The sequence below is a fragment of the Sinocyclocheilus grahami genome, unplaced genomic scaffold (assembly GCF_001515645.1).
Source record: "Sinocyclocheilus grahami isolate Dianchi unplaced genomic scaffold, SAMN03320097.WGS_v1.1 scaffold1.1, whole genome shotgun sequence".
NCBI classification, from domain to species: domain Eukaryota; kingdom Metazoa; phylum Chordata; class Actinopteri; order Cypriniformes; family Cyprinidae; genus Sinocyclocheilus; species Sinocyclocheilus grahami.
The window spans coordinates 210,550-236,828 of NW_015505180.1; the positions used below are offsets into that span (position 1 = coordinate 210,550).

A 26,279-nucleotide genomic window follows, 5' to 3' on the forward strand; every position below is an offset into this window, starting at 1 on the left:
CCCCCCCCCCCCAAAAAAAATTCCCAAACATTATAATCCACATTGAGGCACAATGAAACTGAATAGTACAGCCATAAGACTTAAACAACTTGATTTTAGTGTGAAAAAATCAGTTACTAATATTTAGTGGGTAAAGTTATATCCAGTTTTACAACTTTGTTGCCATGTTAATGCAATGCGGCTGCCATAAACCCTAAAATGCCTGTAAAAATGATGAATTAAACCGCTTTTAAGCTGAAATAATACACATATTTCAACAGAATAATTAATGTGGTTTTATGAAAATATAAGCTTCACATTTCTGCTTTAGCCCTCATATTGTTTTCCAGCCATTCCAGCCCAGGAGAAGATTTTCTTTTTCCTGAAAATGCTAATGTTATTGCATTGGACTAAAACTTACTGTCTATGCTCAGCTTCCCGAAAATTTGTCCCACTTGTGGTGTTCCCGGTCAAAAATGACCAGCCTATAAAAAATAGCTTATAATCATTATGCTATATTATTACCAAATTGAATTAAAACTTTTTTATCAGCTTTTCTTTAAATTATCACAGGTTTTGTATTCGAATTGATTGATCGTAGTCTAATATGCTTCAGTTTCTGAGTGGACATTGTCAATTATCCACAACAAATGCTTTTTTCACTCCTAAACTGAAAAACTGTTTAAAAGGCTGGTTATTTTGACAAGGAACATCAAATCAGGTAAAAGGATTTTCAGCAAAGCACAAGGGTTAAAATGCAAAAAAAAAAAAAAGCCCCATTCACTTCCATATTAAAGTCCACACCAAAACCTTGTTTTTTGCATTTTCTGAAGAAAATGAGAGTCAAGCCAATTTTTTTTCTGTGGTAATAAACATTATACCACAAAAACTGTCAATTGAGCTTAACTTGTACTAAGCCCAAAATATTTATTTGAGACAGAGACGATGTTTCCCAGTTCACTGGGCCCCTCAACATGTATTCAAATAAGGCATTGTACCTGGTTGCACTTTGTCTAGTTATATAAGAGCAACTCCTGCGGGTTTTAGAGCTGGCCTCTTGTGGCTGTGATCATAATTTAAAGCTGCATATTTGTTATGTGTGAGACAACCATAAATAACACAATATACAAGATCTAAGGCCTGTCACAGTTGGGCTTGAAGTGTTGGCGAAACAATGCATTAAATAATGTTTGGTTGATCAAGCTTTTTATTGAATAACTGTGACACAATAGGGATAAACTGAATTAGTTCTCCCATCTGGACTATATTTGTTTATCCTGTCATTATTTGTCCAAGCCTATTACAAAAAATTCATATAGGATTACTTATTATGAAGCTAAAGCTTGCATAATTTATAACGCCAATATAAAGCCATTCATTTGGTGCGAAAAGAGAAGTAAACAAGGCTGAGAGCAACACATATTTATATGATCCCTCTAAACTTTTAATCGTCGGCCCACCAGTGCAAAGCAGGAGCCAGATGATTAAAGCCTCCAAGAAATGATCCCTTGGCTTGGGCCGTGGCTGATACTCCAACACTGTTTGTTCCAAGACTCCTAGTCTCTACCAAAAACCATCAAAACTCATATTAAAGCCTAGTGTGGTGATTTAAAATAACTCGTTTGCGTGTTTATGAGAGCTGAGATGATCTATTTATGGTTTCACAGATATTATTGAACTATTTAAGGGTAACTGCTAAGACTTTGGTGGCTTGCCTGGACGAGAAGGATCTTAAAATAGGGCCATTTTCTTTTTATCACATGCTAGCGTAATTATGCAGTCATGTAGTTACAGCAGCAAGCCTCGGACAGGACTTTTGGCGACCCGTGGGACAGCGGCACTCTTTTAAGAGGCTGTTTACCATGAGTGAAATGCCTTTTGGGAGGTGCTCCAAACAATACATCATCGAACCCCACAATGTTTTGAAGATTGGGGGCAACTTTGTGGTCCCTTGGGCTCTTTCAGTACCTGCGAGAATGACATGTCCATTCCCTCAAGTCTTCAACTTGATTGAGGAGAATGTTTTGGGGTTAAGTGCTCTGAAATGTTTGTGGTTTTTAATTTGGAGTTCATGACGAGCACCCAAACAATCTTGCGGCGGCCTCAGAATAACTTCCATGCTAGTGAAACCTGGTATGTAGGGAGAGAAGATGTCCCGCCGTTGATTTCCCCGCCGCATGGTTAAGCAATCGCGGCTAGTGTTGAACCATGGGAAAGGTAAACACTTCCACTGAAGTTCCCATTATGAGATTGTGGCTTCTGATCAGTCAGTATGGGTTGAGTGAGATGAGACAAAAGATTTCTCGGTTCATTAGCTATTGTTTGCTTTGCTATGCTAGGCTAAAAGACTGTACCCCTGTGAAAAAGAAGAATACTATAGCATACCTTTAAAACAAGTTCTTATTACAGAAATAACATACTTTAAAAGAATATACTTAAGTGCGAACTAAATGTAATGTGGACTTAATTGCATGCTATTTACAATGAAATTAAAATGTGTTATAGATAACTTCAAGTAGCACTTAAGCACATCTTTATATGTAATTTCATAATTATTTATATTTGTCTTTGTACTGCCAAATATAGTGACAAGCATTTATGGTCAACTTAAATATATTTTAATGTAATTTCAATTGAAACTTGTATGTCATGTATTTAAATATATTTGTAATTACACACTACACAGCAAAATAAGTGCACTCCTTTAAAACATGACAAAAGACTTTGAAACATAAAGATTTAAAATGTACTTTAAAGTCAAACTTAATTTGGCATTATTTGCAGTTTTAAGTTCTTAAGTGTTTTTTAAGTGTTCTTAAACATAATCACAAAAGTAACCTTTTATTTCATTAATATTATATCTGCAAGTGCTGTACTTTTAAGATTTGAAGTACACTACAAGTGTACATTCAACACAATTAAGTACACTTTACTAATGTGTCAACATTTTGTGGGATAAAATATGTAAATAAACATGGAAATCCATTCAGAGTCACTCATTCACTTGAAGAGTGAATGAGACAAAAGCTTTCTCAGTTCATTAGCTATTGTTTGCATTACTAAATGCTGGGCTAAGAGACTAGTCAACATTTTGTGGTCTAAAATATGTAAATAAATGTACACAATGGAAAGTATTTCAGAGTCGCTCATTCAATTTGTAATTGTTAGCTTGGCATGCTATCGCGTGTTAATTAAAAAGCCCTCTCAGGTAATCACGGCTAAATGCTACAAAGTAATCGAATGCACAAGTATAGGAAAACTAAAAGACATCATCTTTATGGTAGTAATTATGCTTTGCAGTAATGGCATGCCTTGAAAAACAGGAACATGTTTGCAAATCATGGTCGTAATTCATCTTTAATTTAGATTAAGATGTTTATTATGAGTCTTATGTTACTTGTCATTTTTTAAATATGGGCTAACATCACGTCTCCTCTTTTCTTTGACAACAGAAATGTTGCAAATTTGGCTTGTGATGCAAAAAGACTGCTGTTGGCCACCCAGCAAATGTGATTGAACCGAGACAAGTAATTCATCCAGGTAAGTGAATAAGCCAAGAGCTCTTGCACAGCTGGAATGAATATGTTCTTGAGAAGAATCTGAGGTTTGAATAGATAGTTGCAGAGGGAGGTAATTATACTTCAGCGGCTGGCATTTAATCCCTAATGCTGTTTAGAAACAAAAAAAAAACAATGTTGCACGCAGAGCTATGGCGCTAAGAAACCAAAGAAACTTGGTGCCAGTTTTATTGGACAATGTTTGAAGTTATATGATTATGAGCTGGGAAAGAAGGCTGATAAAAACCAGCCTATATTCACACGTTCTTAACCTTTTGACTTTGACGACAGTGTTGATTTATGCATTTGTTTTTTTTTTCCTTTTGAATCCAGAATCAAAGGCTTACAGTGGATTCGGATCATTGACCTGTCAATGGATAACAAATTAGTCTTTTCTTTTGGCCGATGCGCTTCTAATTAATCATTTGTCGTTAGAGCTGTACTTAACACAATTTCTTTGGAGACAATGACACTGTGTTTTTTGGTACAAGGCAAGCTGCACAATAGAGGGCTCAGTATGTTTACGGTGCATATATCAGTTTTCTTTCTAAACGACAGTGTAAACCACAAGCGTACAAGAAATTGAATATTTTCCCAAGGCCGTGTGTTTTTGCTAACTGAGCGTGACTGCCAGGATCCTTAAGCAGAGTGTGAAGGAACTGCGTTTAAGGAAACAAATGGTGATTGTCAGCAATATATATGTGGTAGCTAAACAAACTGTTTTTGTGGATGCTTCTGTGTAAATAAGGGAAAACATGTTATTTTTTCTCCATTTCTAGACCTCTTTTCCTGTCTCTTTATGATGCGATTGTGAAGGCTTTTGGGTGTTTTGCAGTTCCCTGAATACAGCGTCAGCCAGTACGGTGTGATTGGGCTGTTGGGGATGGTGATTGAGTTTGAAATGGAGCAGGTCAGCCCCAGGGTATCTGAACAGGCTTAATGGACCTGTTTGAGACCTGCAGGGGCCATGAGCAGTGGGGGTCACCATGGGGTCATGTTTACTCAGAGCCTTCCAGAGCGTGCCGCATGCCAGTCCATTTTCCCTCCAACCTGAGCCAGTGCAGTGCCGCATCTGGATGCCATTGGGCTCCGTCACTGGGGGGAACCTACTAATTCTGCCAGGAAAGCTCAAAAAAGTCTGCATTTTCAAAAAGGGAAAGTTTGCTTATTTCAGTACACCATGGGGTTTTTGGTTCGAACGACCCTCTGCATGCTTACCGTCAGATTTCTCCAGTGCTCTCGAAAGTGACATATTTATAGCGCCGTGTGCTCTGGTTTGAGATTGCTTAGGCCGGCAGCACCACGTTTAATTTTCAAGCCACGCCGTATAGCTAGTCACATCTCATTAAGTTAGGGGCAACTTTCTGAAAATGCTCCAGCAGTTAACAAGAGTATTAAAGCGAGCCAGAGAGACTGGAATGGCGAGGTGAGGAGAAACGGACCGAATATGTGGCGGAGAATGAGAGGAAGGTGAGAAGCTTGGCATGCGCCAAACCGGGCACTGCTTGGCAGTGGAACTCTTGGCATCGTTAATGAGTAAAAAGTGAGCCCGAAACCACCGGACTGTGACTGTGCAGGCATAATCAATTGTTGGAAATGAAACTTGTGTGGATCATAAAAATATGAACAGCGCCATTCACCAAAAGTCCCACAGAGTGTTAAAAACGTGTAGTTTATGGTGCAGTTTTACATTTTTGCTAACATACATAAACCTGGATGGCAGACCTCTGGGAATAAGCGGGAAAGGAATGTGTATCGCTACAAACTTAAACATTCATTTTTGGGTGTTTAATCATTTTAAATACCTGTATAGAATTCAATACAGGCACAAATCAACCTCTGTGGGAGTGAATGGACGGTTATAGTGTAGTCAGAGGTTACAGTTCCTCAGTCTCTAGCGGGTGCTCTTATGGTATTCTGGTCTAAATTTACAGCATCATTTTTCAGAAACTTAAAGAACTTCATTGAAGTGTATGAGAATGCAATGCTTAGTAGTTTAGACTACTACACTCTTAAAAATAAAGGTGCTTCAAAAGGTTCTTCAAGCGATGCCATAGAAGAACCATTTTTGGTTCCACAAAGAACCATTCAGTCAAAGGTTCTTTAAAGAACCATCTCTTTCTTACCTTTTTATAATCTGAAGAACCTTCTTTCGCCACATAGAACCTTTTGTGAAACAGAAAGGTTCTTCAGATGTTAAAGGTTCTTTATGGAACCATTTAGACAAAAAGGTTCTTCTATGGCATCGGGAAGCACCTTTATTTTTAAGAGTGTAGTACCTTTTCACTTCATACTGATAAGTATTTTAAGTGATTTGAGAGCATGTAATGTGTGATTTTGTTTGTCTATTAGCATGGCAAACAAAGTAAATAAAGTACTGTTCATTATTTATTTTTGTTTTAAAGACAACCTTTTTCATACGTAAATTTTTTTAATTTTTACATTTATTAAAGATATAAATATATTATTTATGTGTGTGTGTGTGTGTGTGTGTGTGTGTGTGTGTATATGTATGTATATATATACACCTATTTTTACATTCAAATTTTATAATTTAATAAAATTTTTATTTTTACATCATATTTTAATATAATTATTTTGTATAATATAAATATAATATATAAGTAATATTATATCTAAATATTTTGTATCATATTTTATTTATTGTTTTTATGAGTTAAGGTTTGAGTTTTGGTAGAAAAAGACATTATTTAAGCATATGATGTTAAATTTAGTTTGGCCATCGACATGGGAAGTCAACATGAATAGGATCTAAACTAAAGTCCAAAATTTATTTATGTGTTTATTTATTTCGATAGAACAATTTTCAACTTTAACTTTTAATGCTGCTACAGTTTTTTTCTATAAATTATACTTTTTGTTTTTAATTAAAAATAATTTTACATTTATTTTATATGTATTTATATATTCTCTTTTTTTTTTCCCCTTTAGTTATTTTTGTTATAATTAGCAATTGCAAGCAGCCAGCAGTTGATTGAATGACATACATGAGTAATTCCACCATGTGTCCTCTAATATAGATATCATTTGCTGATTTGCATATGTATTTACTATTTACTATATGCATATCATATGCATATATCATGGCTAATCTTCTCCTAGTCTTACACATAGGCCAAACTCTAGAAAATAAGACTGGTTCACATACGATCCACAACCGTTTTAAAGGTCAGGATGGCTTGTATCAGCAATGTAGGAATGTGCAGCTGTACAGAGAAGATCTGCAGTCTGAAAGGTTTGTTTATGGCGCTTTAGCGTGTTGGGCCGGTATTAGTCTGGCTTGAGCGATTCAGGTTAATCTTTTCACCCCTTCCTCAGAAGACAAGACCAATCCCGTGAGATTGACCTAGGATTAGAGCCATTTAGGCACCCAATCCTAATTTAGGATTCTACAGGCAATTCTACACCCTCAATATGGCCCCATGTAACCCTTTCAGAAGCACGGAAGGCCCCTAAAGGAAGCTGTGATTGACTTAAGGTGAAAATCAGTTTATTCAGACAGGAATGCATTCATATCCGTCTCCTGCTGCCTCAAGAGGAGCTCCTGGAGCTCAAGGTGTTTGCGTCATGATCCTCACACTTCTTCTCTCAAGGTGCAGTTGTCATGTGAGGGTATTTGAGCGTGCTGAGGGCTGGATGGTGAAGCTCCAGGGGGACGGCGCTCAGGTATCAGCCAAACCACGAGCCTGCATCGCTCTGTGCCGATGTTGGTGTGTGCTGTCTGTGTGCGAGACAAAGAAATGAGCACAGGGAGGACAGGAAAAGGTGAAGAATATTCAGATGACAGCTGGTGCTGGGAGATAGCGTTTTTTTATGAACTGACTTTCTTTGTTGACTGATAAAAGGCAGAAAGAGCAAGAGAGGAAAACCCAATAAGCTCCCCGCAACAGGAATAGTGCTTTGTGATTTGTTCACCCACACTGATAACAGCCTAATCTGTCTTTCTAGTCTTCAAATGTGTCTCAATAATGTTAAGTGCCAACATTTGTTAAAATACATTGGTTCAAGTAAAGTAAATGTTTGTTCTTTTAGAGGTTGAATTAGTTAAATGACCTTTTTAATAACCTGAGAACAGTTACTGGCCATATATTTATTTAAAAATATATTAAATTAATTACATTGGTTTAAATGTTTTATCACTTTAGCACATCAGTAAAAAAACAAAACAAAAAAAAAAACATAAATATATTTTTTGCTCTATCACTGGCTATAAATGTTTCTTACCAGCCAACATTTTTTATTTTAATTGGAAAAATATTTTATTTATTTTATTACAAATATTCTGTCACTTTGACAATGAGATTACAATTTTTATGATTACTTAAAATTGTACTATTTCAAAACAAATAACTATTCTTTTTGGGGTTGAATTAATACAATTTTGTCAATTGGGATAAATATTTCTGATCAGCCACAAAATTTTATTTTTATCGAATAATATTTGAATACTTATTTTATTCAAATATTCTGTCACTTTGACACAATTTTACTATTTTTACTTGCCATACCATAATTTTACTGTTTATTTTCTGTATTTGTGACAAACAACACAGGTTGAAAATCACAGTTTTCCTCATGTTTTGTTTGGTGGTTTAATTCACATATATGTCATCACAAGGTTTTGGAGCACTGCAAAAAATTTTAATTAATCAGTATTTTTATCTTGTTTGCAGTAAAAATATCTAAACATCCATAAAGCAATATAAATAGCTTGACAACCAACATTGTGTTGGAAAATTTGAATTGCTTTCAGAGAGTATATCTAGAATCCCGTTTATTTTTCTTACCCCATTGGTGAATCATTTTTCTTGTTTTAAGCATAAACCTTCCTAAATTTAGTTAGATTTATGCTAAAAACAAGTAACAATTTGTGTTTTCTAGATAAACGAATGATGGCAAATTTTCCACTAATATAAAAGCCATTAGAAGAGTCACAGCAGATGTTTTCATTAGCAGACAGTTTGTATCTCTTGGAATTGCTTGTCGGATTCTGCTTACAAACAATTGAGTTTCATGTGGTTTTCCTCTTATTCCCATCGCTCTTTCAAAGGTGAAAGGTCACACCAGTGCTGTTCTGACCAGCCCTCTGTGTTATGAGGTATGTCAGGTTTAATGGCACGTGGGGGTTCGGACCACGCAATTCCTCTGGGAATACATTAATTAGGAATTAGGAGAAACAGATGAAAATGCTGGCAGTGACTCGGATGCTGCATTGCTTCATCCTGTAGTCATTTCAGTTTGTCTACAGCTGTTCGACAGTGTTTTATGCAACACGGGGTTACTGTGATTTAGCGAATTCCTCTTCCAGGAACACATCCAGGCAGCTTCCTAGGAGTTTTCTAACAAGTCATTAAAAGCATTTCTTTCCTGTGGCACAAAGGGGGCTATTGTTCTACTCCAGTCTCCATTTTTACTGTCACAACATTTTCATTTTTTCATTTCTTCAAGATGAGAGTTACACGAGAGCGTCTGTTGCTCTCAGAGTGATCTATGGGAGGTCAGGGTGATAGTCTGTGACCATGTGTGAATTCTCTTTATTTAAAGCTGGCTTTAATACTAGCGTATGTTTAATCTAGATCCCTGTGCTGCCCTGGCTTCAGCTATAGGATTTCATTTCATTTCTGGAGAGATGCCCTCAGCATCAAGGATGTAATTTCAGGACTCTGTGCATTTGGAACTCTCGATCCATCTCACCCTAGATGAAACAGGTTTATTATTACAGCAGGGATGTAATATCAGCCTGAGTGTTTCCACTAGCTGGGAATAATGCCCTGAACATGCTGTTAACCACTCGTACACCACACATGGGGAAGGTGTTTCCGTTGACTCCCGAGATGCCTCAGTCATTTCCGTGACTTTGCAGGCACGCTTATGTTTGTGCCCTTGTTCTGAGTACGCTTGTGTGTCATGCCAGAGATTAGTCCAGTCAAGGCAGCTGTGAGGATGGAAATCGGGGATCTTGTCCTGTTGGAAAATGCAGCTAATGTGGAACCTAATAGTATTTTGCTGGTCCAAACTGGTCTGGGCTTTTGATCAGTTAGACTAGCAACTGGTGGGAATGATATGGTCGGGGCTCAACAACTTGGATAGCATGCTGGATGAGAGAGTAAATTATTAGTGGAAAAAATATTATTAGGACAAATTGTGAAAATATGCACCTCCCTTCAAATGTTTGGGGTCAGTAAGTTTTTTTTAATGTTTTTGAAGGAAGTCTTTTATGCTGACAAATAATACAGCAAAAACAGTAATTTTGTGAAATATTATAAAAATCGAAAATAACTCTGTTCTATTTATATATATTTTCAAATATAATTTTTTCCTGAGATGACAAAGCTGAATTTTCAGCAGCCATTACTCCAGCTTCAGTGACACCTGATCCTTGAGAACTAATTTGAATATGCTGATTTGGTGCTCAGGAAACATTTATTATTATCAATGTTAAAAAATGGTTGTGCAGCTTTCTTCATCTTTGAGAGTAGCGTTTATTTGAAATAGAAATATTTTTAACATTATTAATGCCTTTGCTATCACTTAGGATCAATTTAAGGCATCCTAGCTATATGAAGTATAGATTTCTTTCATTAATTTATTACTGACCCCAATCTTTTGAACAGTATGTGTATGTGTATGTGAAATGTATCATATTAAACTTAAATTATATTAAATTTTTTTTTTTTTTTTTTTTACAGTTATTCATATTAAAATTAGAAATGTGAAATTGAATTAAATTTATATTTTGAATTTTATGTGTGTGTGTTTACAGAGCAAGTACAAATCTAAACTACTGGCCCGATCAAGAAGATTGGTTAAAATAAAAGCTGGTAAAGCACCTAGCTGAAGTAAATTAACCTAGTTACAGTTTCATTTAATTTAAAAAGTGATTTTGATTTCATTTGATTTTTTTCTGCAATTGAACACACATACACAGACACGCACATAAAATATATATTTTTTAACAGAATGTCCAAGCTGCTATTTTCCATACAATGAGTTTTGATTGTAACAGTGGCTCAAAATCTCCAAAAAGTACAAAAAAGTACCATCTCAAGCACTATATTTTATAAATACATTATATTCTAATGCTGAATGACAGCTTTGCATTAAGAACAGACAAAAAGTAGTAGTAGTAGTAATAATAATAATAATAATTATTATTATTATTCACAGAATACAAGTTTCTAAATTATTAGAAACAAGTTGTTCAGTGATAGTATGTATAGTATGTTTTTTTTTTTCATGTGCCCATGTTCTTTTATGTACCTGTGCTTACCGTAACTTAATCTTACCAAATCAGGTCAGTCCTCATTACTGTCTGGTAAGGGTTAGTCATGGGAGACTGGTACCTAGACACTGGCTCTATAAATCTCTTATCTGATCCAGATGTGTTGCGAGGGTCTGTTTGATCTCTCATTGGGCCTGGTAACGGTTAGCGAGGGCCGCTCGCTCACGGCACAAAAAAAAGAAGGGGATTGTAGCGGAGCGGGAATAGAAAGATGATCCAAACTCCAAGGGAGGAGAAGTACTGTCCAGCTGTTGGACAACATCACTTCACACTTACCTCATTCAGCGAGAGTAAAATCCGCAATATCCCAGGCTCGAGCACGCAGACCATTCCCTCTGTGTGTGTGTGTGTGTGTGTGTGTGTGTGCAGACTGTCTGTCTGTCTGTTTGTGTGTGAATGAATGTTTGTGCCCGTCCATCTGTACGTCCTAATGAATACTCATTTGCCGCCAGTCTATGTGGCTTCCATTGTGATCCACAATGACTGCTGGAACTAACGACTTGAGGAAATAAAGAAAATTAATTAATTCTTTCTTTTCCTTTTGGAACAAGAAGGGGGTGGGGGTTTAGGAAGCTTGATAAATTATTTTGTCTCATTGTCTTAATTGTTCAAATTCCGGCTGATCTCCTGTGCCACCAAGATTACGCTACAGTCTGAACCCCTCAGATAAAACGACACGTCTGCTGTTTTTCGCCCTACCGCCCACTCGTTTACCACACCATTGCCTCAAAATCGCCTGCCGGCTGTTTCCTCATCTCCTTTTCCTCTTTCATACTTTAATAAACCACAAACGTCCCCAAAACACACCACCCAGGCTTCAGACCACATACGTGTATGATATACATTTACAGTGTGGTTGCAAGCCAACCTCAAATCCCCAGGTTCAGGCATATAAATTGTCGCATGCGTCTGCACTTGTCTTTTCTGTTGTGGCTACTGCTGTGCATAATCGTTTCTGCCTAACATTTGGCAAAGCTTGAGCCGATATCTAATAAAACCTGCATGCGGCATGCATGAGCTACTGACAGATCAGTATCAGGTGAGAACAAGAGAAACTGATTTGAAAATTGTCACCTCATTGCTGTTCAGCCTTCGAATGGACTCTATAATTGAATAATCGAAGATGTTCTTGGAGGAAATTTAAAAAATCACTCTTGAGGAATTGGGTTAGCTAAGTAGAAAATTACTGTATTGATTTTTGTTAAGGCTTTGCATAGCTTGTGGGAGTGAATTCGTTTTAGATGTATTCTCCATTTCTTTTGAGGATGAATTATTTTCTTAATTATTTATCACTTGGTTTTTTCATTGGTTTGGATCTAGGTAGTCTCATGTAGGAAAACTTTTCACTGTACGCTATTATTTTGGCCACTTAGACAGAATGAAGAGACTGACTGCATGATTGACATAACATTACCAACCACAGTTTATTTTGTTTTTACGTGCCGTTTAGGTGCAGCTTTATTCGAGATATTATCACACTGGCATAGGAAAAAATGATATGGTATAAAAATCAATCAAATAATGTTTTATACATTTGTAATGAAATGAATAGGAATGTAAAATGTAATTTCATATTGTGAAGGTATAAAATGTAAAAATCAGAAACTAATTTTAAAATGAATTTCAAAATAAATGATAAAATAAATAAAAAATAATAAAATGTGTAAATATACATTTATATAAAATTAATACAGTTTAAATTAAGTATATAATTAAATGTATATGAGTGAAATATGAAAAAGTTAATAAATATTTCATTTGTTTTAGAAAATGAATAAACATTAATGACTTATTTATAAAATAGTGTGACAGTCGTCACAAACAATTGTACATTAAAAAAAATGTGAATACAAATGTTCATAGGCTCAGATTGCTAAGAATCAGATCATAATTTTGGTCTTTCCAAAAGTAATAAACAATTATTATTTTACAGACATAGAATTTTATTTATTTGCCTATTTTGTGATTACCTACTTACCTACTTTTTTTTTACTTACTGACAGGTTACTGACAGGCCCTAATTCTACAGATTTAATTGCACTAACCTGGAAAGTCCAATGACTATTTAATCCTAGATACTGTTTCCAGTCAGACAGATTGAAAAACATGTGTGAAAGTTGCGTAAAGTCAGCAGTAAGATTGAAACTGATCATTTCAGCCAGTATTCATCATTTTTGTATGTGTTATGCATCATCGGTCAGTAAGCGGGCTGTGGGCGGTTCGTAGGTGCGCCGTCTGGAGGCTGAGACTAGGATCTAGGTAACTAAGGAACCGGTTTTTGATTAAAGACAAACCAACACACCTCTATTTGAGCATTCATCATGGAAGATCTTGGAGACAATCCCTCTAAATGTTCTGGATCTTTAAAGGTGGGCCAAAGGTTTGCCTTTGTGTTGTGTAGATACATCAGTTGAGCAGGGTTCCCACCTTTAGAGTCGGGTGTCTTGTTTCACGCTTTTAAACGTGTGCAGATGAGTTCGAGAGACATGACAGAGCTGTATTTATCATGTCAGGAGCTTTTCTTTCGAGCTGAATAAAAACGCCTCCGTGTTTGGCTCTCTCCATGGCGACGGGAATGCCAGAGGAGGGCCAGATCTGTCACAGAAGATTATGCCAAGGTGCTGGCAACCAGGAAACGGTAGTTAGATGAAGAAAGGAGGGGGAAAAACTCACTGCTATCTTAGATATCAAGCTAAAGTTTTGAGTACTTTGGCCTCTGTTTATTTAAAAAAAACAGTAGCAGAGGCGTAAAAAATAAGAGTAGAAAAGACAACTGGCTAATAAATTAGTTTGAAGGGCGGAGGAAATGAAAAACCTGTGTGGGTTGGAAGAACTGAAAACTATAGTAGTGAGCAGAGAATGAACTAGATTTTTTTAAATGCAAGGCTGGGTTGTGAGATCAGTCCAACTGAAGACAGGTGGCTGATGTAAGGTAATCAGAGTGGTGAAAGAGATGCAGCCCTCTCTGCTGAGCCAGCGTTAAAGGCAGCTGCCTTCATTTGGACCACTAGTCCTCAGAACCACCAACACAATCCCCCATAATTCTACAGTGCACAGATCGTGTCCTTCTGGTATTTATGAGTTGGACTTCAGGAGACAATGATGGATTTGCCCAGTTTTGATTACTATGCTCATTCGCAAATAAAATTTAGTGGAAGATTGTCGATGCAGGAACTTTTTGGAGAAGACAGTGAAAAGAGGAGAAACTATTATGCTTTTTCAGAGAGCTACAGATTGATAATAATAATAATATAACTTGAATTTTGTTTTATGTAATTTCATTTCATATATATATATATATATTGTGATTTTACAGCAATGGTTTGACGGCCACAGATGAGCGCATGTCTAAGAGCCAATCACAGATTTTTAGGGATGCTGAGATGACAAATGGAAGCCAATTCAGTAGGGTCTAGATTCGCCTAAGTCACAGCCACAATTGCCACAATAAACGTCAGAAATCATAAATCCTTAAAAGTCAAAACAGTCTCCCCAAGACTGCTGGCAATGTCCAGTTATATATATATATATATATATATATATATATATATATATATATATATATATATATATATATAAGCTACAATTATATTGAATTAATGCATTTGTTTGTTTCCAGAAACATTCTTAGCAACATTGTTCTAATTTTTTGCTCTCAGTTGTGTGGCAAGAAGTGTTTATTGTTTGGTGCCATTATACTTATTCAGTTTTAAAGAGCGGAAATTAAACCCATCCAGAAATAGCCCCACCAAGCCTACTCTTAAAACATCTTGGAAGTTCTCTAGGTCAAAGGTATTTGGAAATCTAGTGCTAAAATGTTGGCTTTTTCTCTGTGTGCATTTGATAAATAGCACTAGAATACTTCATTTGTCACAGACATCTCTGCTGGAACAGTTAATGTAAAACAGGTATATTGAAGTTATGTATTATTGTTAGCTTATGACAATTTTTTTGAGAATCTTCAATCTGAGAAAGTTGGTAAGTATATTTATTTATTTCAAAAGAAATAAATTTGTTATAAATTATATAGCCAAAATTATGTGACATTCTAATTAATGGGCTTTTTAAACAATTTCAACTTCATCACTAGCAGGTGCATAAAATCAACCATACAGCCATGTAATCTCCTTAGACAAACATTTTTAGAAGAATGGGGCCCAGAATCATAATGGCCCTGTGCACAAAGCAGTGCAGATATAGAAATAATTTACAGAGGCTGGTGGGAAAGAATTTGACTGGCCTGCACAAAGCCCAGACCTGAACACCTTTGGGATAAATTTGAATGCAGATTGCGAGCTGGACCCCATCACCTAACATCAGGGCCTGACCTCACTGAAGCTTGTGTCTGAATGGAAGCAAATCCCAACAGCCATGTTGTAACATCTGGTGAAGAGTGGAAGCTGTTGTAGTGAATAACAGGGTTGTGCACCATTCACAATTAAACTGACAATGCCTTTTAGATTCCAGTTCAGTTTTTGAATTTGAATTGAGGAAGCAAAAAGGATGCAGAATTTAATGTAAGGATGTAGAATTAACATGAAATGAGTTTTGAAAGATGGATGAATGGATGGATGGATCGTTGTAGTGCTGGGCGGTATGACTAAAAATTTATATCACAGTATTTTTCAAAATCATACCGGTTTCACGGTACATGACGTTTTTTTTTTTCATGCATGACCGGGTGTTAACCATATTTTCTACTGATTGAGAGAGAAAATACTGCAGTAAATTGACTTAGAATGCCCTATTTTACTGTCATGATGAGTGAATATTGTCAAAAAATACCAAACTAAATAGTGACTAAACACGACCCCTTTTAATACATGCTAACCAGGAGTCACTCTCATTTAAAATCACGGCATCGTCTGATAAAATCAACATGCATCTACACTAAAGAGCGGCTATACGGTCGTTTTGGCTATATTACTTTTTTGTCTCATGCAGCGCACTGCCTGCGTCTGAGAAACAAAAAAAAAGTGCATGTGATATTAACAGACGAATTACGACACTAAATAGTGACTAAACACGACCTCTTTTAATACATGTTAACCAGGAGTCACTCTCATTTATAATAGCGGCATCATCTGATAAAATCAACATGCATCTACACTAAAGAGCGGCTATACGGTCGTTTTGGCTATATTACTTTTTTGTCTCATGCAGCGCACTGCCTGCGTCTGAGAAACAAAAAAAAAGTGCATGTGATATTAACAGACGAATTACGTTCATATTTATAATTCCAAACAATCAGTAAGCGACAGGTGCTAGGGAATACTGTTTTGTACTCATTTATTGACGAGTCGGCTGCGGTGCGGCTAACTGAAAGTGCTGCTTCTCTGGCGCTCACTGCACAGAACAGACGCCGAGAGAGGTGTCACTTCTCCGGGAAAGTCAGACCTTGCGTTCGCGGGACAGCACTGGCGAAATCTTCCAACTGAACCATACCTAAGGTTTATCCTAAAAAGTAGCTAGGTTTGTCAGTATGAATATTCTATGGGAAGAAGCCGCTGAAAGGGGCTGAAAGTTGCTAAATCTAGTGCTAAAGTCACGCTCGTGTGTGTGAGACGTGGGAGCTGATGGCAGGGGGCGGTGGATATTTGGGGCGGTCAATGTGGATATTGTGGATGAGTTCTTCTGTGTCCTCCCGTTCTATTAGTTCTACAGCTTCAGTTTCGGAACTTCCACGCTTAGTAACACATACAGCTGTTCCCTCACCACAGTGCAACAGTGAAAAGGAACCCCTTTCAAACAGTGTCGCGTTCCGAACGTTGTTTAAGCGACATACACCAGTATTGCGGAATTTTAAAAATTCATATTATAACAAAAATAAACACCGGTATTCGGTATAAACCGGTATACCGCCCAGCACTAGATCGTTGTATGGCTGGATGCATGGATAAACAGTGGATAGAAGGATCGATACATAGATACCTGTATATGGATGATTGGATATAGTTGGATATAGATACACAGATGGATGGATGAATGAATAGATAGATACATAGATGAATAGATAGATAATGGATAAATAATAGATAACATAAATGGATAGATGAGTGGATGGATAGATACAGATAGATGGATGGTGGATGGATGGATGATCGATTGATAGTTGGAAGGGTGGATGCGTGGTAGATGGATAGATACATAAATACCAGTACATGGATGGATGGATAGATTGATGGATATAGATACACAGATGGATGGATGGATGGATGGATAGATGAATATAGAGAAAATAGATAAATGATAGATACATAACTGGATAAATGAGATAGATAGATAGATGGATGGATAGGTACAGATAGATGGATAGTTGGATGATATATGGATGGATCCATACAGTAAATAGATAAAACAATTTTTTTTAAATGTCAGTAAGTAAAAAAAAAAAAAAGTAGGTAAGTAGCTGTAATTAAAAAATAGGCAAATAAATAAAATGTTATGTCTGTAAAATGATTGATAGATAGATAGATATATAGATTTTGAGCTCTGTATTGCTTTTTTATATTAGTAAAACCTGCCTCTTTTTTTTCTTGCATTTTAGGGAGTTTCTGGCTGCTGTCCACAGTAGTCCCAGATCTTGCGCGACTCACTGGGTGTCTGTTTGTACTGAAGGTCATCCAGGCCGTTCTGTTGTTCCATTGCAGGGAACACTTTAAGCACTGGAAGGAGTCTCTGCCAGCTCCTGTAGTCACAGACATGTTAAGTTTGCTTGTGAAGGGCATTTGTGTTTCATTTCCTCTCGCCCTCTCCCTGGCATCAGCCATCGACGCAGCTTCCTCCTGAGAGGAATTTAAAATTGCGATTTATTGAAATTGTTTCATTATGTAGGTTATAGTAATAAAGAAATCACTCAAGTGTAAATCTTAATTTTTATGTCTAGTTTTTAAACTTCTGTTTGGCAGCTTATACACAGTTAAAGAGCCATAACTCTGTTGTAATAGAAAACAAAATTTGAAGCATAGCTCTCATTATTTTAAATGCAAAGCAATTTAAATCATAACGGTTTAGTCTTGATCTAATACTTTGAAAAAGACATCACTTTAACAACTTTAATCAAAATCAACATCTTGATCAAACATGACAGAGTAAATCTCAAATCTTAGAAGGGCTTGTCACTGTAAATGATGCGAGGAGACGCAGCAAATGAGTTTCTAGCTGCATACTGTGTGCTCGGCTACTGTATGTGAAGTATCGGCGATGGGTAATATGTCACAAAGCAATCTCACGCTGAATGGCTTGATCCGAACAGTATTTAATGGCGGTCGATTTCCCAGACTACTCACCGTTCTACACTCTGGTGGGCCACAATCGCCTAACAGCTGTCAATAAATTACAGCAGCCAATCTAGAGATGGCCATTAATTTAAAGTGGCCGATATTTCATTACAGTCAATGTTGTGCTTTTGTGTCTTGTTGTTTAGTGCCGTAGAGTTTGTTATTGCCTCTCTGTGCATTATCTGACTTTTTGGTGCAGTATCGAACATTTTGGTAGGCAGTTTTGTTCTGAAGCATTTCAGTGGGGATCCTGAGCCATAGTTTAAGGCCATTGGTCTTTTGTCCTTGTTCATATATTAGTACAGCCCTGTAACGGTCGTCCATTGATTTATAGTTTCTCTGGGTTTATGAAACATATGTCAGAACAATCAGTACATCTGACGGCTGTCAATAAAAACTGATAGGCAGAGAGGGGGGTGACATATGTTTTTTATAGGGGGCATTTGCAGGCGTTATAAACCCTACATGAATTCACGCCTCCCGTTTACAGCTCAGAGCTTTGCTTTGAATATTCACACTGCCACTGCTTGTATTCACACACACACACACACACACACACACACACACACACACACACACACACACACCTGGAATATGTTTGGTTTGCAAATCTGTAGGAATGGGTTTCTTTTCTTTTTTTAGTTTTGTAAATGAAAACAACAAGCCAAAAAAGAAATCAAAATTTGGGAAGTATCAGCTTTTAGCATGTAAAAGTGGTTTGACTACCTGTGAGAGGCCATTTGAAGCCGTTATTTTTTTCTTGAAGACGTCGGTCAGAACTCGTCTGATTGTTGTCCTAGTGAAGTGGAAATGTTTCGTCGGCTCTAATGTGTTGCGGCATACATCTCCGAGCTGGAGTGTGTCGAGTGGAAGTTTTGAAGCTGAGAGTATGTGGCGAAGCGTCTGGGTTATAAGGTCAGCATTCTGGATGAGTTATAAGAGCTGAAGTCGAGACCTTACCTCGTTAGTGTGATGTGAAGTCGGGATGTCTCGATGTGACAGGCCACACCAAACATGGCCCAGCATTCTGCTGTGTCACGGCCTCTTGGTTATAAATACCCGTGTTTCCATCACCCAACTTCAGTCTTTCTCTTTATTGCTTTCTCTCTCTGCTTTTTTATTGCTCAGTGATTGCTCTTTCATATCTCAAGAGATTGAATAGAGTTTTTTGTGTTTTAGTTGAGTGTCAGCTGAGTCTCATATGTTTCTCCTAAAGTTTCTCCTTATGAAAAATAAAAAAAAATAGAGGGCTATAAAATGAAAATATATTAGTTCAAATATTTTAGTCTTGGAAGAATGTGATAGTAATAGGATGTTGAATAATTGATTGAAATGACAAAGTAAATGCAAAATTATAGAAAATAAAACATGTAAGATAATAATAATAATTAGGTCAGAAATTATTATTATTATTTATCATAAAATTCTTATAAGACCAAAGCATCTGAGCCATACTATCTATATTCAATTTATAGCTCTGTACTTTTTCATTTTTATTTTACCTCTCTGAACTCCTAAGGAGAAACATGTGAGATTATTAGAGTATTTTCAGAAAAAGAACAGGAGAAATCAGAGAAGTAGAAGACTTGTGCAGACTCCTCCTCTTGATATTCATTGGATCTCATTGCTGTCTACTATAAACAATTGAGATATTAAAGAGATATTACATCTTTCTTATGCAGCTTTGTTTCATTTCTTTTTCTTTTTCGTTCTCACCTCTTCCAGCTGTTCTTTCTATTTCTTTCTCCCTTCTTATTTCTTTCTACCCAAATCATTCTCTCTTAGATCTCATAAAAGGACACACAATGACCAGCAAATCCTCAAACTGTGTTTATGCATCCCGTGTTACCCCTCTCTTTATTCATTTCTTAATTGCACCGACCAAACTTTTTTTTAAAACCACACGCCCCTTAAAAATCACCATCAAGTCTCTGTCCAGCCAATTTAATGCTCTTTCTCTATCCAGACACATCTGGTTCAAATTTCTAAACCTTCTATTATTTTCTACTTCCTCAGCAGCTCACAATGGCCTTTTATAAAAACATCAACCCGTTCTACTATTGATTAAATGTTTGCTTTAACATAATGTGCTTCCAGAGATATCCACTCATCTGGCCAAACAATAATTCAAATTATGTTTGACATTGTTTGATTGGTGTTTATGAGCGATATGCCCTTTCTGGGCCTCTGTGTGACACTGAGTTAAGGAATGCCATGTTAATATGCCTTTAAAATTTGCAAGCTTGTTGTCCATGATCGTCAATCATATTGATTTTTGTTGTCTTAAAGATGCATTAGTAGCGAAAGAAGTGATAGATGATATCTTTTTGCAAACCATACGCATCAGAGCACCCTATTGGATCCGTTAGGGACCAGGAATGCATGTGATTGGTTGACATTTTATCCTTTAAAAGCCAATAAATGCCTCACAGCACACAATATTCTGTTTCATTCTGACAGTAAGTGAGTTTAAGTGTTTTTCAATAGTTCAGACATGCATTGAGGGAAGAAAAAAACCTGCTGGATTTTGCATGAAGATGGAAGTGCTTTCCACAAGTAGCTCACTCATCTCTCTGTGTTTACAGTCAATAAGCTCCGGGTGCTATTTCAACCCACAAGGCCAAAGGGCTCTGACCCCATTTCTCAATATCTCTAAGGTATGGAAAGATATAATTTTTCTCTGTTTTTCCTCTTGTCAAGCCCGCTCGTTCCTGATCACACACTTATTTTGGCACTCTCGTACTCGGAGATCAATTATTGAATCAAGGTGGTTGCACACCCTCCAGCTTTAATGCCATTGGCTTGGAACATTCCAGAATTGCACGAGGCATTGAGTAATAAGTCAGCAGCTTCTGAGGTCAGGGGTCAGAGGTCGCCCAACCATGAGGATCCCCAGGGCTATTTAAAGGGTGATGGCTTTGCCCGCTTGAAGGGTCACCTGTAAATGTCACCTGTAAGATGTGAAGGGTGACTTAAAGAGTTGAAAGATTAGTTGACAAAATGAAAATTCTGACATTGTTTAATCACCTTCATGTCATTCCAAACTTGTATGACTTTCTTCGATGGAAGACAAAAGGAGACATTTTTAATAATTGTACTTGTCATGCAGTGACAATGAATGGGGAACTTGAAGGGATTGTTCACCCGAAAAAGAAGATATTTTAAAGAAAGTTGGGAATAAAACAACATTCCCTTTGACTTTCATTGTATAGACCTTATTTTTCACCATAATTTGCAAATAAATTCTTTAAAAATCCTACAATGTGATTTTCTGGATTTTTTTTTTCTCATTTTGTCTCTCATAGTTGAGGTATACCTATGATGAAAATTACAGGCCTCTCTCATCTTTTTAAGTGGGAGAACTTGCACAATTGGTGGCTGACTAAATACTTTTTTTCCCCACTGTATACTGTATATGTATGGACAATAAAGTAAGTGACATGAGAGTAAGTGATGCCAGACTTGGATGAACTATCCTTTAAAAAAAAAGATGTAAAAGCTTCTTGACAGTTGTCCATACAAGTCATACGATACGTTTGTGTGTCATATTACAGTCATTTTTTTACTGATGTCTAACCAACGTGACTGCATCACTGAGTCAGTGAGTTGGACTCAAGAACAAAATGAGTCTGATTCGTGAATGAATCATTCACTGTTCTTGTGAACTGGATCAACTGATTCATTGAAAAGATCTGACTCCAAACAATGATTTGTTGATGAATCATACTGTACATTGTTACTGTGCTTCTCTCATGAACTCTCATAAACATGAAACTAACATGGATTTCAAGATTTTCAGCACATCATTTAAATTCAGTGAGTAAATTACTTACGTTTAGGAAGTTTTTACTAGCATTACTAGCAAAAAAGTGATAAATGATACTTTTGGCATGATTCGTTTGAAAAACCGTATACACTGGAACAACATTGGAGCACTGGAGTGACTTAAATAGACAAAGTTTGCATTATTTTTGTGTGCTTTTTATCTGCAATGAAGATTAAAGACAGAAGTGAGGGCCTATAGAGTTTAAACGTGGTTTTTGTGGAAAATCTGTGTTTGTAAGCATATGTGTCTGTGTATATTCCTGCTTGCCTCTGCACTCTGTCTTTCACCCTTCTAATGAAGTAAACTTTGAGAGGACCAGTGGTTTATTTAAGTAAAGCGCATACATAACTTTCACAAAGCCAAACCCACAAACCCACATCGATCAACCCCCACTGCACCATCTCCATATTTACCACAGTCATTTAAAAATGCCAGAATTTTTGATATTTAATTGTTAAAATGTACTCACATTAAATTGTGCAGCACCTCATTTTTACCGCCACCCATGTAGCGACTGTAGGGGTCATATACATTCCTTGTTTTAAAAGCAGAGGGGAAGTGGAACTGTCAGCGACGAACTCTCTGACCCTAATAACAAAGCTATCAGCTGCCTCTCTGTTCTTTTCTGCTGCTGCACCGCTGCTTTGTTGTGTGTTTCTCTGTGTTTTGCTGCAGCATTCTATAATCAGCCACTGCATTGCTGCATCAGCCAGTGTCTCTGTATGTTTCTGTATGCGGTTTCCTCTGCCTTGTATCGTGCATTCTGAGCTGCAGAGTCTGTCTGTATGATTAAATATTCAGCCCTGGATAGTTTTAATGGTGCAGTGCAACTTTTTTCCTTTGTAGACAGCTTTGTTGATTTAGTTTTGCTTCACACAATGCCACGCATGTCTGATGTAAAGACAGTGTAACTGTAGGTTGTCTGGGAAGAGTTGCACAATGTCACAGATGTGCAAGGCTATTTTGCAATAGTTTGCAAACGCAATGATTTTTAACATATTACTGCTTAAATTTGTTTCACTTTGGTAACACTTTTCAATAAGGTGCACCAATATTATTCAATACATTATGTATTATGAACTAGCAATGAACAATTATATTTGAATAAAATAAACTGCATTTATTAAGCATAAATCTTAATTAGGTTACTGTTATTTCTACATATATAGATGCATTTTCAAGTTAAAAATGAATATTAATATACTATGGACACACTTGAAATAACAATGAACAATAGTATATATAAAAATAACATTGACGTTAATAAATGTTGTAAAAACATTGTTCATCGTTAGAGTGATATCTAAGGCATTAAATAATGGTAATCATTTTATTGTAATAAAAATTCTTATATAATTATTATAAAAAAATATTTTGGTTTATGTCTGTCAAATTCCAACAAAATAAAATAGAAATATAGGCATTAAATAAAAATAATTAATTTTTTAATTAAATAATGATCAAAATAAATATTTATTTAAAAAAATAGGGGTTGAATTCAAAATAAAAAATACTAAAATGTGCTAAAAATTTTATTTAATTAAATTAAGTGAAAGGGGTAAATTTTATAAATTCTAGAAAAATAGGCATTCAATTAAAACAAATTATTTATTAGTTAAATAATGAATGATTAAAAAAATAAATAATTATAAAATATTTGGGGGTTAAATTCCAATTATACTATTTTGATTTCAAATTACTCATGCCGTTTGAAATTTGCATCACACCGCCCACCCAGTATGACAGCATACTGCAGATGGACGTTGCTTACAGTATGTCGTAACATGCATGTGAAATACAGTTAAACAGTTGTTGTTTTTCCCATTGCTTCCCCTTGCTCTGTAATTATTTGGAAACCACAGCCAGGACATAATACAGTTTTATTGAGTCTAAGCCCACACATGCTGGCCTGACTGCAGGTGTGTGAGTGAGTGATGGCAGCAGTTCATTAAGGGGACGGCCAGAAGTGGAGAAAGACCCTCAGGAGACACATACCGAATGTTATGATGGATGGTTGTATCAGTCACAACGGGCCACTCACTTTTACTGTCAGAGGCTCCTGTTTTAATAGACCCACTGCAACATATGATAGGGAGACAGAAAGGCAGAAGGTTGTAGGGCGAATTATTCATAGAGAAAGACTCTCAAACCGAACAGCCCCCAAACCTTGTAGAGGTGTTCAAAAGTCTGAACCGATCATAATGACTCATAAAAAGTGGAGAAAGTATCAAGGTGAATGAAGAGGAAGAGAGACAAGGGAAAAGGCCACGTTAGTGTTGAGAGCCAGTCAAGCGTTGTTGTTGACACAAGATGACATTTCTTAATGAGCTGGTGGGACTGGCTCTAGAGGTACTTTGAGTGCTAAAATCACAGCCTCTTGTACACACACTGAGTTTCCATATAGTGACATTTTGTCCCTAACAGACCCTTGAAAAGTCAGTGGAGCAGCACAAATGAGTGTTGTACTCAAGAAAAAGAGAGAAGAGATGCCATGAGTGGAGATGTGTAGATGATGCTGATAAAGGAAACTAGATTTTTACATTTTCAGAAGATAGTGTGAGTTGTGTTTGCATGTGCCACGCTGCTAGGGTGGTTTTTGGGTGGTTGCCAGGGCATTGCTAGTGGTTGAAATTCGAATTTCTCTCAAAGATCTTTTAGCTAATAAAAAATGTAATGCAAATTTAAGACTAATTTTGTATGCTGTCACCAGTATAGTTTAATATTTTTTCTACTCATTTTTGAGATGACATTATCTTTCTTTTTGTTATTAAATTTTACATTCAGTATTTACATAATTGCTCAAAACCTTGGGGTCTGTAAGATTTTTTTTTTTGTCTTTTCTGCTCACCAAGGCTGCATTTATTTGATCAAATTTACAGTAAAAAAGTACAATTGAATAAATCTGTTTTCTAATTGAATATATTTTAAAATATATTTCATTCTTGTGATGGAAAAGCTGAATTTTCAGCTGCCATTACTCCAGTCTTCAGCGCCACATGATCATTCAGAAATCATTCTAATATGCTGATTTGCTGCTCAGGAAACACTTCATGTTATTATCAATGTTGAAAACCGTTGTGCTGTTTATTTTTGTGGAAGCCAAGTTACATCTTGCACTTGGATGGGTTAAATGCACAGCAAAAATTCCGAGTATGGTCTTTTTTTTTTCCGTTTAAGATTCTTTGAGGAGAAAGTTCAAAAGAGCAGCATTTATTTGAAATAGAAATCTTTTGTAACATTACAAATGTCTTTACTGTCACACTCGATCAATTTAATGCATCCTGGCTGCATAAAAGTCTTAATTCCTTTTAAAAGCCAACCGCAATTTTGGTTGGCATGTATCAGTACCGATAAAATTACAAAGGCAGTTTGAATCTTTTCAGTTTGCCTTTTAATGCATTTTAAGGTCTGTGAACATCCTGTGGTTCAGGTCCCTCTAGGGATATATTTCACGTGTTTTATCATCCATTTGGCAGAATCATAATTTATCTAATCACTTTCAGAATAAAGGGTGGTGAACGTACTGTTTTCATAAGGCGGATTAGAAAACGTGAAAAAAAACAACAACTTCTCAACACGAACAGCACAAACGATGCACACCAAGTCTATAATAACCCAAGATACTGTATGAGCAATAGTAATGTTGAATATGAATCTTAATGATTGACAGGATTGACGTTTTAAAATGCCGTCGGTGTATAAATATTAATGCATGTGCTCTTAAAGTGTGTTTGTGCATGTGTATCGATAGATTGAAATGGTGTTCGAGCTGCCGACTGATTTGACCGGAAGAGAGGATTTATTCAAGTTCAGAGAACACGGGCTCGCAGCTCCATGAAGAAAAGGTCACAGTCTCATTAAAACAACCTATATGTGCAACACGATGTCCAATCCCACCCGTGCTTTCACACACAGATAAATGACAGTGTCAGTCGTTGGAAAACATGTCAGGGCGGGATGGATGAGCTTTTCGCAAGGCATCCATTGATTGTGCTCCTGTCTTACTGAGTGATACACATCTGATAGACATCTCTGTTTGGCAATGTCGTGCTATTGATTAGTAAGCAGTTCTGTGCTAAAACATGTATCTCTGTATCGATCGGGGTCAACACGAGCCTCTTGGATACAAATGACCAATGGTAAATGTCAGGCAAGGTCAGATATACTTGCCAAAAGCATGTTTGTGAGTGTGTATGCAGCACTTTTTGACGCCAAAATCTGCAGTCTCAAGAGTTATTTCCCTCTCATTAGGAGCCGTGGTCTTGTTTTTACTCCAGTCCCACAGTAAATAAACTCAATATGCTGGATTCTTGTCATCCAAGGCTTGGATTCGG

At 36.6% G+C, this 26,279-nt stretch overlaps 1 protein-coding gene across 1 annotated transcript in view; it reads left to right on the forward strand.

Annotated features, from left to right (window-relative positions):
* The window catches only part of sema3aa (sema domain, immunoglobulin domain (Ig), short basic domain, secreted, (semaphorin) 3Aa), a 102,565-nt gene that overhangs the window by 19,278 nt on the left and 57,008 nt on the right, over nt 1–26,279 (forward strand). The window contains exon 2 of the mRNA XM_016257390.1: nt 3,432–3,519. The gene's annotated coding sequence lies outside the window, so the exon portion shown is untranslated. The remainder of the gene's footprint in view (nt 1–3,431; nt 3,520–26,279) is intronic.